The sequence below is a fragment of the Simochromis diagramma genome, unplaced genomic scaffold (assembly GCF_900408965.1).
Source record: "Simochromis diagramma unplaced genomic scaffold, fSimDia1.1 OVJJ01000284.1, whole genome shotgun sequence".
NCBI lineage: Eukaryota > Metazoa > Chordata > Actinopteri > Cichliformes > Cichlidae > Simochromis > Simochromis diagramma.
The window spans coordinates 3,203,920-3,219,650 of NW_024386871.1; the positions used below are offsets into that span (position 1 = coordinate 3,203,920).

The 15,731-nt window shown below is 40.6% G+C and overlaps 1 protein-coding gene across 6 annotated transcripts in view; it reads left to right on the forward strand.

The window, feature by feature from the left end:
* The window catches only part of frmd3 (FERM domain containing 3), a 60,805-nt gene that overhangs the window by 580 nt on the left and 44,494 nt on the right, over nt 1–15,731 (forward strand). The window lies entirely within an intron of this gene.

The following is a 15,731-nucleotide window of genomic DNA, read 5'->3' on the forward strand; positions in this document are numbered from 1 at the left end:
GTCTTTGATAATTGCGAATGTCACGTGGACGCAGTGGATCAATTTTACGCAGGCATGGAGAATTAAAACTAGGGGGCTGCAACAACCTCACGCTTATTATTATTGTTATTGTTATTATTATTATTATTATTATTATTATTATTATGACTCGTCGTTTAATAAGAGCTTGCCCCTTAATTTCCCTTCTGCTGTAAATTACTGGAGAGGTTGCTGCCTTGCTCAGACGATTCAGGCAGTGGAGAGAAAACAGCAAGCCCAGTAGCGATCCATGCATTTGCGTTGTGGTCACCGTGGCTAGATGTGACTGCCATAGAGTGAAGTCTCATGAACTTTGATTTATAGAAGATAAAACGATGGAGCGCCATGGGCGTGGTGGTGATGATGATAGTAGTGATAACATGGACGAAAACTGTTTGAGTTATTGATTGCAATTATGAGAGGCTGTGGCTGGCTGAGTGGGAGAGAAACGGAAACACTGATGTGCTTTACTTGTGTGGTCTCATTTCTGTTTGCCACAGAGATGATAATACATACCCTCTACCAGCAGCAGCAGCAAGTGTCTTTATCAGACAGTGAAGACAGTCACTGTAAAGCACTGAGTTCGTGATGCAGGTATTTATGCTGAGCTATCTCCATTGTGGAGAAACCGAGTCTATAACTATCACTTTCAATTGCTTTTTGCAGTTTGACCTAACATGAGCTGCTGAAAAGATCTGCAACTTACTTTCAGGTTTTTTTTATTTCTGTTAAAATAAATGTACCCACATATATACCAAGAAAAACAATAATTTTCATTACTTTAAAAATGGGCTTGTGAATAATATTAACAGGAAAAGATCAACTCTGTGCTTTAATATCTTTAATGTCACATAAAGGTGTGGCATAAGTCTTTCCAAAAGCATCCTTTGCTCTGCTATGTGTCATGTGTTTGTCAGAAGTCCTCTTATTTGAAAGAAGAAGAAGAAGAAGACATTTTTTGCTGCTCTCCTAGTGTAGTTGGTCCCACGTTTGTCCAAAAAGCAAAATATCGTTGATTCGATTCTGAAAAGAGACACAAATCCCACCGGTGTGTGTCAGGAAGGGCATGTGTTGTAAAAAAATAAAATAAAATCTGCCATACTGTCCAGTATGTGGTGATACTGTGTCTGATCCTGAATAAATATATATGTTAGTGCAGAAAAGGGGGAAAACACTATTTACCCTGAGACTGAATTGAGATCAGGAGAAATAGACTAGACAGAGAAGAAGTCACCCTCATCTTGTTTTGTAGCAGACACATACAGCTTTAATAAACGCTGTTTCTCTTCATCTCCATTAGTTTTGTTGTCTTCTCTGAACTTTTGCTGGATTGCAGTCCAGGTCATCCAGTGTTGTGATCATTTAGCCATGCTGATAGCCAGCAACAGTAATCTTTTTTTAATCTGAAATGAAAATTTCAACTTTAAGTGAAGACATTAGCTCAGGCAGACTGATAACCGAAGCACAAAATTAAAACCACAACAAAACTGAAATCCTGTCAAATCCAAATCAATGTGCTTTGTAAAACCCGATCCTTGGATCCAGTCAATGAATCCTTTAACTATCCTCACCTGAGATCTAACGCTGGGACGTTTTAAGACTGCTTGAACAAAGGAAAGTATAGATTCCTCCAGTCTTCACAAACAAACTAAATCCTGTGAGGCTCCACAGCCCCTCCAGCCCTGAGCTGCAGCTGTTGCCAGAGAGATAAACATAAAATCCCATCAGTCTTCCAGTTTATGATGCATTATTACACATAAAAATATATAAAATGCTGAACAGCAAATAAGTGCCAAGTCACAATATGACTGGATTCTATTGCACTGTGCTATGGTTTTTTCACTTACATCTTCAGCACTGCACCAAATCCTCCTCACAGCCGAAGCACCTTGTTGACAAGCCTGTGAGTTGTACGGGGCTGAGGGCGAAGTGAGTGCTCAGAGCTCAGAGCGCCACCTCTTCTCGCCCTAAACCGCCTTCGGAGCGAGTTGTCCGCTGGTCTGCTGTTTAACCCGAAAGACTGAGAGCACTTGCTGCATGTCAGACTAGCTGTCTCGCTGGTTTCCTGCATGTACTCAATCAATGATTTAAAAAACATCTTCAGGTCCAGTGGAAGAGAAGGAGGAGAGCAGAGAGAGGAGAGACGAGATTGGCTCTGTTTTCTTTGTGTTTAGTGCTGATAATGCATGTACAGTTTCGTGCTTGCGTCTCTGAGAGCACAAGAATGTGTTAAACTGTGTACATGAGTATTAAAGCTTTTACCTTTTTTTTTTTCCAGGAGATGTGAAAGCGTGTGTGTGCTTTTATCCATGCGCGAGAGTATTTATGAACGATACGGAAATGGACGTTTATATTTCTAGCTGACTGCATTTTCCAGGGCATTCTTTAATGGCTTTGTGTTCCGGTGCTGAGCTGCTCCTTCCTACATATTTCATGACATTTCCTGTGCTCCTCATGCTACACTTCTGCTTCTCAACAACAGCGCGTCTCCTCTTACCGCTGCTAGGAGACCTCCATCTCTTACTTTATCTGCTCTTTTTTTTCCCTCTTTGCATTTCTTATTTTGTCAGCTTTTCCCAATTGTCCTGCATATGTAGGTCAGAATAAAATGACAAACATATAATGAAAATAGGAAAATTGAAAGAACTGTGTGTTTGAATAGTTCCTAAAATGTACTTCTGAGCACAAACCACGACTGAATAGAGTGTAATGTCAGTCTGGGATGCCCTTGATTCCTTTAACTTTTCTCTAAGGCATCAGTTCAGTTGACTCTGGATTAAAGACACTGGTGCATTAGCTGCTCCCTTTGGGGACACAGTATTTGGCACTGCATAGATAATCCTGAAGACTTTAAAGTCTCGAAACACCCCACCCAGTATAATTACTTGTAAGGCAATATCCAGCGCAGTGCAGAAAACAAAGGGATGTTCAAGTGACTTGAACAATTCAAGTAACTTTGCAGTTGTTTTGCACTTTGCTAGGTACACCTATCTAATACCTTGTTGATGTCAGAGGAGAATGATGAGGCAGCTTTGAGCCGACAGGAAGGCAAAAGTAACTCAAATAACCATTTGTATGCAGAAGACCATTTCTGAACGCACAACATCTCAAACCTTGAAGCAGGTGGGCTAAAGCTGCAGAAGACCACACTGGGTGCCGCTCCTGTCAGAATAAGAAAATTGAGGCTCACCAAAATTGGACAATAGAAGATTAGAAAAAGGTTGCATGATTGGATGAGTCTCAGATTATGCAGTGACATTTGGATGGTAGAGTCAGAATTTACCATAAACAGCATCCTGCTTTGTATCAAAGGTTCAGGTTGTTGTTGATGTATTGGTGTGGGGGATATTATCATCAATTAAGCATAATTTAAATGGTACTGCCTACCTGAGTGTTACTGCTACTTCATGATCACAGTGTAGCCACTTTCTCTGATTCTCATCATGGATGTGCAGCTGAAAAACAACTGCTGCTGCTGTTTGTTGCTGCCTGCTGCTAATTAAGACAGGTCTGAAGGCAAAAGGAGGTCCAACACACTAAAAGCAAAGTGCGACTAATAGAGTGACCGGTGAGTGTAGGTAGTAAACATGAATGATATAAAACAGGCTTAATATAAAGGACGTGATAAGGGATGATAAGTTTATTTTCTTTACAGTGAAAGTTATGAATAAATGGTCTTAAATTTAACCTCTTGCACTCTGGAGGTCTCCTTACATGTGGTGCATTTACTGTCTGCTTTAAATGTAACAAATATACGATTTCTGCTCATCACGTTTGGTGGAGTTGCACTTGAGAATCTCCAAAAAGAGGCTCGATAAGTAAGATAAATAAGAGGCGATACTGACTGATTTTTATAAGGCTGTTGTTTGAAGTTTTAATCAAGTAGAAGAAGAAAGTGTCAATATTTGCTAGAAGTTTTCAATCTCATTCTTCCCCGGTGATACAGATAACACTCGCATTGTATTTCTGTTGTTGGAAAGCTTGTAGGAGCCAATTAGGACTCAGTTCTATAAATAAGAACCAATTTTTATCCAGTCAAGAGAATGAAGCGCTACCAAACACTGAGGCAGTTTGAAGCTGGAGTTGCTCATGATTGTGTATGGTGCTGTTTATTACTGAAGTATGTTGGAGGTTAATTGGCAGTATAAAGAGAAAGCAAACTGACTGCTTAAGAAAGCTTGTGTCAGACTATAATTCATCAGACACGGCTGATCAGTGTGTCATCCAGGTGCACCATCTCGTTTGTGGCTTCCTTAGTCTCTACAGAGCCCGAGGATTTTCACTTTGGCCTCGCAGTTGTGAAGCTCTTGCTGGTTACTGACTGATTTGGGAGATGGTTTTTCAGGTCGACAATAAAAATAGTCTGAACGATTAATTTATTTGAAAAAATGCGCCAACAGAATAAAGCGTTTGTTTTTCCGTCACATCTTTGTGTCCGTTAATGAAAATATCAGACTTTAACTCCAAGAGCTTGTGCTGAGCTTAAATTGATTAAATCAGATTTATGTAGGGAAAATGTGTTTGTTGCTGCTGTTGTGCTGACCTTTACCTGACTATAGATCACCCTGATGCTTTTTTGTCATTGTTATTAATTGATAAAAATATGGGGTTAGGTATGAATTCATCATTTATATTTTGGCTGCTCTCTTTAGGGGTCACCACAGCACATCATCTGCCTCCTGTTATCCCTTGCATACTCTTCTGTTAGAGCCTTTCCTCTCTAACTTTGTCTCAAAACACTCCCTCTGAGCTGTCCTTCTGGTGTACTCATTTCTAATCTTGTCACTCGTGGTCACTCTCAGTAAAAATCTGAACATCTTTTGCTCTGCCTCCTCATTTTTTTTTTTTTTTTGTTAGTGCTATTGTCTCCACATCATACATCACAGCAGATCTCACAACCATCTTGCGATCCTTCCCTTTCACTTGTGCTACTATCCTTCTGTCACAAATCACCCCTGTCACTTTCTACTCACTCCACCTTGCCTGCACTCTCTTCTTCACCTCTCTCTGTCCATTGCTTTGAATTGTTCTTTTATTTTAAATGTATATTTATTTGTTGCCCTGGTTTCTAAATGCTGAATGCCAGAAACTGTTTGAGAAATCATCAGTTAAATGTAAACATTAGTGGATATGGTAAGGTGACTTTTATTTTTGTTTTTGCATTTCACAAACAGCAAAGAGCAAATGATTACAAATTAAACTGGGTTTCAACTGTGTTGACATAATCAGGGCCGGACAAAACCTGAAAGTATACCAACCTAGTAAAACAATAGGTTAATTTAAAGCTCTAGTCATTTACAAACATGTGAAAAAGAAAGTTTTCACTGGACTCTGTCCAGTGGGGGGAAAAGTTCACAATTTTTATTTCCATTGGAATTAAAAAGGCTCGTAGCAGCCAGGTATACTCATGCAAGTGTAAACATCTCTATGGAGCACAATTTTTGACAGTTTGCTGGTCTGGATCATTCAGTTTGGTGTTAAGACCATGCCATGATCTCCCCAGAAATTTCACCCCAATGTCTGACCTTACAATGCTCAGAGAAATAATAAAAAAAAAAACCAAGAGCTACATTTTAGAGTTCACAGGCCTCAGCATGATAAATGTCAAAGTTCATGATGCACAATTAAAAATGGACTGAAAAGGCATGACTTTTGTGAGAGCCACAGAGCCACATTTGGAGAACATCAAACACAACAAATCAAGTATAAACACCTCATACCGAGCGCAACGGGACAACATTTTAGGCTTATTTTGTGCCACAGGACCGGGCACCTTGCAGGTTCTGAGTCGACCATGACTTTCTATGTATACCAAGTCCATTTGTTGGGCAGCTGGAGCTTGGCAGAAACTGGGTCATACAACAGGGCAATGATCCCGAGCACAGCAGCAAATCTACAACAGAAAGTCTGAAAAAGAAATGAATCAAAGTGTTGCAATGGCCCGGTCAAAGTGCAGACATCAAGCTGATTGAGTGGTGGGATGTTAAGAAAGCTGTGCATAAATGAAAGCCCACAAAGCTCAATGAACTGCAGCAAAGTTGTAATGAAAAGTGGGCCAAAAATCCTCCACAACAACGGGAGAGACTGATAAAGACACTGAGACACACCTTTGCTGCCAAAGGTGTTTCTGCAGGCTGTTGAATCAGGGGAAACACTTAGTTTTTTGTGTATGACTGTTATATGATTACGAGGAACACAGGACACATAACATCACTGTCATTTTTTCAATTTTCTTCACTGTAGTGCACAAATTTGTTAAAAAAAGGCTCATTTACAGCCTAAAACAAATCATGTGTACTGTGTGGCATTCAAAGAAACCTGAAATCTAACTGTTGGGAGAACCTGCAACAGCAAATATGAAGTTGGAAAGACAAATTAAAGGGGACAAAAGCTTTTTAAAACCATGTTTAGAATAGAATAGAATAGAATTCAACTTTATTGTCGTTGTCATGTCACAAGTACAAGGCTACGAAATGCATTTTGCATCCATCCAGAAAGTGTTTTAGCAATAATATAGATATATAGATATATTACAGAAATGGGTCTGTTATAAGTATGAGGGTACAAAATATGGGTCTATTATGGGTATGTTACAATGTACGCGGTATGAAGGTATGTTATGAATGTGCTATAACTATAAGTATGTACAGCCTATGAACAGGATATAAATATGAAAACTATACAGAAATATGAAATATAAAACGATACAGTTTTGCCTCGTAGTCTTTAAACCTTTCAACTTTTTGTTAGTTTTTTCATCAGATTTGATCCAATTTTAATGACCAGATTGATAATAAGTTCCCAGATAAGTGGCCATTTAGGAGACGTTTTAAGATTGCTGCTGAGTGAGGAGACTAGCTTCTGAAACATTTTATAATACATATAAATGTGACTCAGCAATATTAAGAGGTATATACGACGAGCACTTCTGTTCTAGTTATAGTAATATGGAGTGGGATGCAGTTGTGTGTGTATCAGGAAGGAGGACTGGATTTCTCTCTCTTAGCTTATGGTCTATGACTGGGAAAATATTGTCATACAGGACAGTGACAGCCTCCAGAAGAGTGTAATCATGTTTAGGAGAACAGATTGACAGCAGTGTATAAGGCAGGCAGAGAGCGAGTGGGGATATGTGGCATGTGCCTGCAGCCTACATCCTGGAGGTTGGAGGTGAATGAGTCCAACCTGCTGCTCTCATGTTCAGTGGCAATGTTAAGTCCAACCAGCCGCAGGGGAGACGTCAAAATCAATACACGGTGGCGTCCTCTGATTTCCTTTCACTCGTTTTCCTCCCATCCTCTCTTCTGTCCTTCTCCTCTTTCTCTCTATCATCTCCCCCGGCATCTTAACTTTCCGCTCCTCCAACTCCCGCTCCCTCTTTCACCCCACTTATCCTCTGCTCCATTTTCAGCTTCGCATTTACCGCTCCGACCACCTTTTCTCACTTTCTATTTTTGCCTGCCTCTCATCAATATCTTCTTTCTGTCTCCTCGCCCCCCCCCCCCCCATCTCCTCCACTCTCTTCTTTCTCTCCGTCCCTCTCCTCTGTGACAGATCATGTATAATTAAGGGAGATCACTGTGCTTCATGAGGCCAACATCAGTCAGCTGTCAGCGCTACACCATGCGGATGTGTGCAAACGTGGATGTGTGTGTGCATTTGGAGGGACCATGAAAGATTTAAAAGTTGCCACCGAGCCAAAGTTCTGCAATTATGGACATTAATTTGCTACAGATAAGAGAAAGACTGATATGGCAGTGCAAAAGCATGATTACAGGGAACTTTTTGAAGTTTGTAATAAATGCATTGTTTCTATTATAGTATAGGTCATCAATACATCCCCAACACAGTCTATTTAAAGGAGCATATAAGCTATGGCATTGTTTTTCACTGCGTTTCTGTTCCAGCTGGTCAAGGAGAGGTGTCTGTAGACATCTGTCTGTATGTGTTCAAATAAAGCTGAGGCAGTACTCTTGTTTTGGCTAATAGGCATTCTTTGGAGAAGCTTATAAATAGCATCAGTTTTCTATTCTTATCCTTCCTGCCGGTGCCTCTTTGATGCTTTCCCGAAGATGAGTGAAGAGGAATAATCTGTTTTTTTTCTTTTTGCAGCTGAAAGACAGCAGTAAGAGATGAGACAGCAGGGGATAGAGAGGGAGGGACACATCAAAAGAACGGGGTGGATGGGAAACAAAAATGAGATGATAAACAAGAAAAAATATAGGATGACATGGTTGGGTGGAAACACGAGCCGTGAAAATGGCATCGAAAAATCAACAGGGTGTTGGAAGGAACGGGAAAGGAAATGAGGTGGCGTGGCTGTGGAAAAAAAAAAAGATTAAGAAGATTAAAACATGAAACAGACTTGAAATGAGACTGGCAGAGCGAGCGGATTTTGGAAAAGGAAGACGGGGCAGAGAAAAGAGCGAAGGGTAAACCGGAACACACGGTGGTATATAAACAGAAAAGAATTCACAAAAGGTGGAAAAATTGGGATTTTAAAATGGAAAAAGAGACAAAAAATAAGTAGGAGTGGAAAAAGTAGGTCACACAAAGCAGGCTGATGTTCAGTGTCGTGGTCTCGTCGGCTGTCACCACACTGGGAGTGAAAACCACTGCAAACATAGACACTTAAACATTTTAATGCAACAGTTGTTTTTATTACCACACATGAACTCCAGACAATGTTGGTCATTAGACTTTCTCACAGCAGGAGATAGTCCCCTTCAGACGTGCTCTCACTACTGGAAATACTCTGTGGTTTCAATGGTGGTTAATGAATAATGTATGCTGGAGGCAAGACACATGACATGACTTGCACTCCTCTCACGTGAGCTCAATTGAGCTCACGTGAGCTCAGTTTGTACAAAAGAGATGGCAGGTTAATGACCATTCACGGTCAGACGTTTGCACTCCTACATACAGATCCAGTGGTGAATGTGTAGAGGAGTTAGAATTTTGACACAGAGACAAAATTTCCAATATCTAATCCGAGACATCATTTTGTGGTTCTTCCTATATAGTGGTATGAAAAAGATACAGTGCTGTGACCGTTTTGATGATGCTCTGCAGTCCCAAAGCCTTTAAATGGCTGTGTAACTGTTTCCAGACTGATAGATGTGCGTGACTTTGTTTCTCATCTGTTTTGAGTTTTTGAGTAGTAGATTGTGGCATAATGTGTTGCTATTTGAGATCTTTTAGCCTACTTCTCTTTCGCAGATGGTTTCTACTGGCTGTAGTTAATAGATGACCGTAGCTCAACAGGCAGAGCAGGTCATTCACTAATTTGAAGTGGTTGCTCCAGTCTGTATCCCAAAGTATCCTTGGGCAAGATTCCGAATTCCAAGTTGTTCTCTGATGCATATGTTGGTGTATGAATGTGTGTTAAAGTTAGACAGAAAGCTCTTAGGTGTAGAAAACAAAGTGCTGGTGTGCATGTGTGAATGGAGCATGATGTTTAAAGCACTTTGAGTGCTCCAGTAGAGCAAAGAAAAAAAACAACAATCCCTAAATGCTACATAATAACCTGTCCATGTAACTCTTATTTCAGTCATCAGGCCTGGGTGTGGCTCATGAAATTGAGCTCCGGTTTCCAAAGAATTTGATTAATCACGGTTAATTTGGGATTTAATGATAGGGAGTAATTACTTTGTAACACAGAGAGTTATCTTTCTTCTTCTTCATCTTTTTAAAAACGTATCTATGTATATGAGATATGCAATACAAAAAGCATGCATAAGGAAAAGGACAGTGTTCTTATCTTCCGCTGCGATCACATCTGGTTTATTGAAGCTCTGTCTTAATAGATTCCCCCCTCACTTTTAAAAACATCTGGCAGATGTGGTTAAAGATGCTGACCATACTCTCAAACTGAGAGTTAGAATTTAGATTGATGGTTGCTCCTGTCTCAGTTTCTGTTGTCAATATTGTCCTTTTAAAGCAAGTTCACAGAAAGAACTTTCAAGCAGCTACATTCAATTTATTCGATTGCATGAAGATAATCATGTTATTATTAATGCTTCTTTCAGTGAGGCTGTGTACATAAACCCAACAACCGACATTTGTGCTTGTGTTTTCATGGTTTGTTGGTAACAGAATGAGCCCAGATGCACTTCCCTTTGCTTTCTGGCACATTTCTCTGAATATGCAAAGGCTGACAGAAGCAGACGACAGACTTCTGCATTTCCGAAACATCTTAAAAAGCATCGTTTCAACTGTTTCTGAATTTAGAAAAGGCCTATAAATAGAAAAAAGAAAAACAGAGATATAGAGAACAAAACAGTCTGTGTGTTTTTTGTGACGGCATCAATGGCCTCATCGTGTGAATGTGCAAACATGGTGTATCAGCTCTTTTCCCTGGAGGCAATGCACACCCTTACGTATTGTACCATAAACAGAGGAGAATACGTATGATGGACTAATTTGTGCTTCAAACATGCAAATGAGCAAACAGTCAGTTTACAATAACTCACAGGTTTTCACACGCGGCTCCTCTTTTCTGTTCTCGTGGATTTCTCGATCGTTTGGCACAAATTTAAACATTCTGCGGTGCAGAGATAAGACAGCTGCTTCGGTGCTTCCTTTGTATTCATACCAGCAGTGTTGCATCTGCAGTCATGCCATTATCGTCACACCTCTTTTCTCCCGCAATCTGATGACAATCCATTACACAAGGAGCTGCTCTTGCTCCATATAGTGATCATTTTTTTATTCTTATCACAAAGCGTAACAGACCGCGCCCCCAGCCGTGAGCTCGAGGTGTGCATCTAACATGTTTAAGATCACGTAGGGTAATTTGTGCATGCTTTTGAGCTCATGTACAATGTGTTCATGGGAATCTCTGGAGCACGGCACTGTAGGTGATCATAGGGTAATTATGTTTCCCTCCTGTCACACTGAGGCAAGGTCACAGTCATCATGAGCGCTGCTCCAAATTGTACAAGTGTAAATATATTTAAAAATAATGATTTTGAGAGGAGGCACATTAACATTATATCGCAGGAAAACGGCATCTGTGTTCAGGCCCGTCCAATAACGTCGCTGCACCACCTCAGCTGAATTCTGCTGATACACGTTGACTACAAGATGTGCTAATTCATGCTGTTTTGTAATGAAAAACTTAAACACCCTTGTCGCTGCAGTGTGAGCTCAGTTTAATTATTTAGTTCACAGTAGTTTAATGCTTCTTTTGCAATCATAGTAACCAGCATGAACCAGGGGAAGCGCTCCTCATGTGTCTTTGAAAAGTGTTCTACAGAGGTTTGGCAGTCAGGGAAAAACATAATATTGTAATCATCACATCAAAACTATATAGATTTTTGCAAGTCCCTCATTTTTTAGTTTTCCATGTATACTTGTGACCCTGTGTGGATTACAAAAACAATCCAAAATAGATCAAAACCTGTGAGCCCAAAATTACTGTGACATCCATGATGAGTATCTATAAACGTCTGACTATGAGTGCACAATGAGCTTAAAAGAAAAAAGTCTTTTGTCCTGCCTGGTCTGTAGCTCCAGGCAAGAGTCCATCACTGTTGTGGGTCACTGGTTGAAGAGGTGAAATCAGCACCCTCTCTAATGCAGCGTTTGAGATCAATACTGAAGCTGTGCGAGTTTCATTCTGACACACGGCATGCTGCCTTTTCTCTTTACACTGCATCTTTCTGTGCCGCCTTTCAGTTAAAAAAGCAAAACAAAGACAGCATAGGTCTCCTAATCAGAGATTTATGGGTAAATGGTGTGATGATAGGAGGCTAGAGAGATAATGATGCTGAGGTCAGACCAAAGATTTCTCTACTTATAAAGTGGATGTTGCATAACCCAGCTCCCAGACAGGAAGTGTTTGATCCTCTGCTGCTTTCTTCCAATTATAGAAACTGCATTACCCCAGTGGATAACTTATGCATTTTCACGCTGTCTATGGAGCTTACTTCAAAAATCTGTTTTAGACTCTGCCAACTATCTCCGTCTATCTTCTGGCGGTCTACAATCAAAATGGTCAAAGTAGCCGTGAAGAATAAAAAATCGAATAGATCTCTGCAAATCAAATTAGTCATTTGGTGGAAAGGTAATGATGTATGGAGTACCATGAAATAGTCTTTGAGTGTTAACATTGTGTATTCAATTAAAAACTGCGATAAATCAATGCTGAACATGCCATATATTCAGTTCAGTCACACAGTGGGGAAGGGACGAAAAAGGCAAAGTGTCGTGTTGCAAAATAACGAGGAGAGTTTAAACTCTGTTTTTATCTCCTAGTTGCGTGTGTTCCTTTCCCCACATCCCATGTCCCACACATTGATTTGTCTCTGCAGTATCCTCGTCAAGCCTATGGATTGATCCATTCATTAGCTCGGGGGGGTGGGGGGGGTGGGGTGGTAAACACAAACTGGCTTTAGAAATATTGGCACTGTGAATAATAGGACACATGCACAAAAGCCTACTCGCACACATCCTAATTGGCAAATTAGGAGGAATTGGTCCACTTGTGACTTAAATTTCAATTTCCCTGAAGAGCAGCAGCAATGACAACAAAGAGAGAAAAGCCACAAATTAGTGTATCATTTGTTTGAATGGCAGTTACTTGGCTTTTAAACTGGTTGGCGTGGAGGTAAAGAGGGCAAACCATTATTTTTCAATACCCCACCACCCACCCAGAGGATGCAGATAGGAGTGAGAGTAGATTTCTTCACGGGGGCATCACAGGAATTTAACACTGATCTTCACACAGTGTTTCAACTCAGCCAATTAGGTATGCCGTGTCATGAAGCAATTGCGTCTCAGTTGATAAGGAGGAGTCATAATTGAGCTGGCATGCATGTTAATTAAACAACAAGCGCTGTTTAACTAGGCCAATGTACCCAGGGTCCTAGTGCAGAACTGGTAGTGGTCACAAAGTCATGATCAGAACAAATAAGATATCTGTGATGAACTTCAGCTACACTACATACTGTACAGTCAGAGTATCATCAGGGATGGGGGAGTACCTTAATCACTATTGTCAGTACATACTGGTAATGTGACTTGCCACACATGCTTACCTCAAAAACTGACATGATGACGCTCCTTAAAGGAAGTTGGTCTCAGGTTTTTTTTCTGGCACGTTGTACTTGAAACCCCCCACAAAGTTCACAAAATGTTCAAAAAGTTGTTTAAACGCTGCTTAAAGAGTCAGTCCCTAGACTGCTAGAGATCCTCATCACATGCTGCTATGACAATGCAAAGAACCTTATCCAGTGTAATTACACAGAGAGGAAGTGAGGTATAGACTTCTAAAAGTCAAGTCAATAAAAAGCTGGACTAAACTTGCATTACTGAAGCCCTGATTAAGGGGTAGAGCAGGCTTTTCTCCTGAGGAGAATCAGAATCTCGTCCGCCCCCATGTCTGAAATCCAATTTGTTCTGTGCATCTGTGAAAATGGCATCTCCCCGTCCTTACCTTTCATAGTAATTTTAACAATTTAGGGACAGATGGCGATACAACCTAAAAGTGTAAGTCAGGCTGCAGCTGTGGCCACACAGAGGCTTAAAAGTGAGGCAATTACTGGAGTGAAAGACCACCAAGGACTGTTTCTGGTGATTTCTCAAGGACAGAGTCCACCAAGGCTGTTGGTGAGTCGCGTTTACACAGGAAGCAACTATCAGCACATCCCTTAACACATCCCAGCCTGATTCTTCTCGGCTTCACTACAGCACCAGACACTTTAACACCCACTCGCACAATGTACACTTTCAGATTTTCAGTTTAAAAATTTCACGATTGTTTATTTTATTTTAATTCACTTAATGTACATAATTCAGTTACTTAGGCAGGTGAATGATGCCATTAATTGGCATATGACAGGTTGACAGGTACATTACAAGGTTCCCTAGGCAACCTGAACCTGGAATATTGCAGAATGATGCGTGATGACATCAGCAACGTGATGGCCAGAGACAACAATTAATATACGACAATAAAAATGCAGATGATTGCGATATGACAGGGTGGTAAACACATCAGAAGGTTACCTAGAAATCACTTGCACTTGCATCACTTTGCCACTGATGGCTGATCAGACGTTCCAGGCTCTGGTTGTCATCCTGCCCTCTCATTGGTAGTTTCTTCAATTACTTTGAGGATGAGTAAAGTTTGAGTCTGGACCCACGCATTTTATGCCGCCATTGCTTATTTCGCCTCTTGTCACAAAAAGGCGAGGATGGGTGAGTGTTATTAACTTTCTTTAGTTGTTGGTCTCCACATTGCTGCTACTTGTTCCTTGTTTAGACACTTAAAAATGTTCATGCTGACTAGGCAAAAACATTCAAACATTCAAAAACTACAGTACTCAAATACTCAAATTAAAATAGAAGATTTGGGGGAAAACCCTGAAAACTACGTGTTTCCACACAACTTTTCAGTTGGGCATTAATTCATGTGTTCCAAGTTCATTTCCCAAAATGTAATTAGCTTTGTAAATGAATAATAGACAGACACAATAAAACATCTGTGTCTTAATGGGGTTTTTTTTTTTTTTGTTTTGTTTATTTGGCCAGAATCTGGACTGGACTGGCTGTAAGGAGGTTAACCATGGTAGTGGATGGACACACACACTCGAGCACACATGTCAAAGTGCACTTTGCTTGTGCTAAACTGACTTCGCTCCACACCGAGGTTCTATTTGCAGAGTGTGTATGCATCTCTGTCTTTGAGCGGGGCTGAGAGAAGAGCACTTTGCCATCATTAGGTGAGATCATGTAGAGACAGGATGACTGGGTTAATCTTTAATGCCCAGCCTTTGGATATATAAAATATGTATTCAGGCCTTGTTGGACATGACATAGACTCTTTACATCTCTTTTCCTCTCTGCTTCACCAGTCAGTCTCTCTTTTTTATTCACTCGTTCTTCTAGCTCTATGTTAGCTGCTCTCAGCCTCTCAGTATGTTTGGCCCTGTTTCACTCTGTCTGGTTTGTTTCTCTTTATTCTTGCTTGGCGTCAGTCCAACACTCTTTGCTCCACGAGCGTCTGCCCAAGAACGAGACGGAGAAAAAGTGTCGTTTGATGATCTGGCTGGAAGCAGCTCACAGCGTGGCTGTTTTTATTCCGTTTCGTCTATTTTTCTCCTCCCTCCATGGATCTCTCTCTGTTTGCTCTTCAGATTTAACATCTTAGTAACACTGTTGTCAGGGATCAGCCAAAAAAATCCTAAAGAGATGTAGACAGATACACATCAAAATGCATGGATGCTGATGGAGAAGTGCAGCTTAAAGAGACAGAGAGTGATTTTTTTCTAGGTTATTTACATACAACCCACAGGTGAACATGGACACACTGAGAATCGCAGCTTGGACACATTTGACTAATGTTACTGGTGATATACTGGTAAACCTGGACCAGCCAGTAGGGACATGCAGCAAACAGGATTACTGACAGCCAATTGATGTTCACCTAAGTCCACCTAAGACTGCTGTTGAAGATTTTTAATACAGTTTTGGCATCTTGTATTCAACCAAACACCCCTGCAAAATCCTCCACGTCACGTATTATATAAAAAATGGTTTAATTAAACTGGACAGGTTTCACCAAGGAAAAGGTGAACATATTTAATGATGGTGTGAAAATAGTTGCATAGTGGTGTCAGCAGCTCCGCTTATCTTTACGAGGATTTACAGTGAGTTACGGCTCATCATTGAACTGTCACAACTTTATTGTCTGAGTGCTGTTGTAGTGT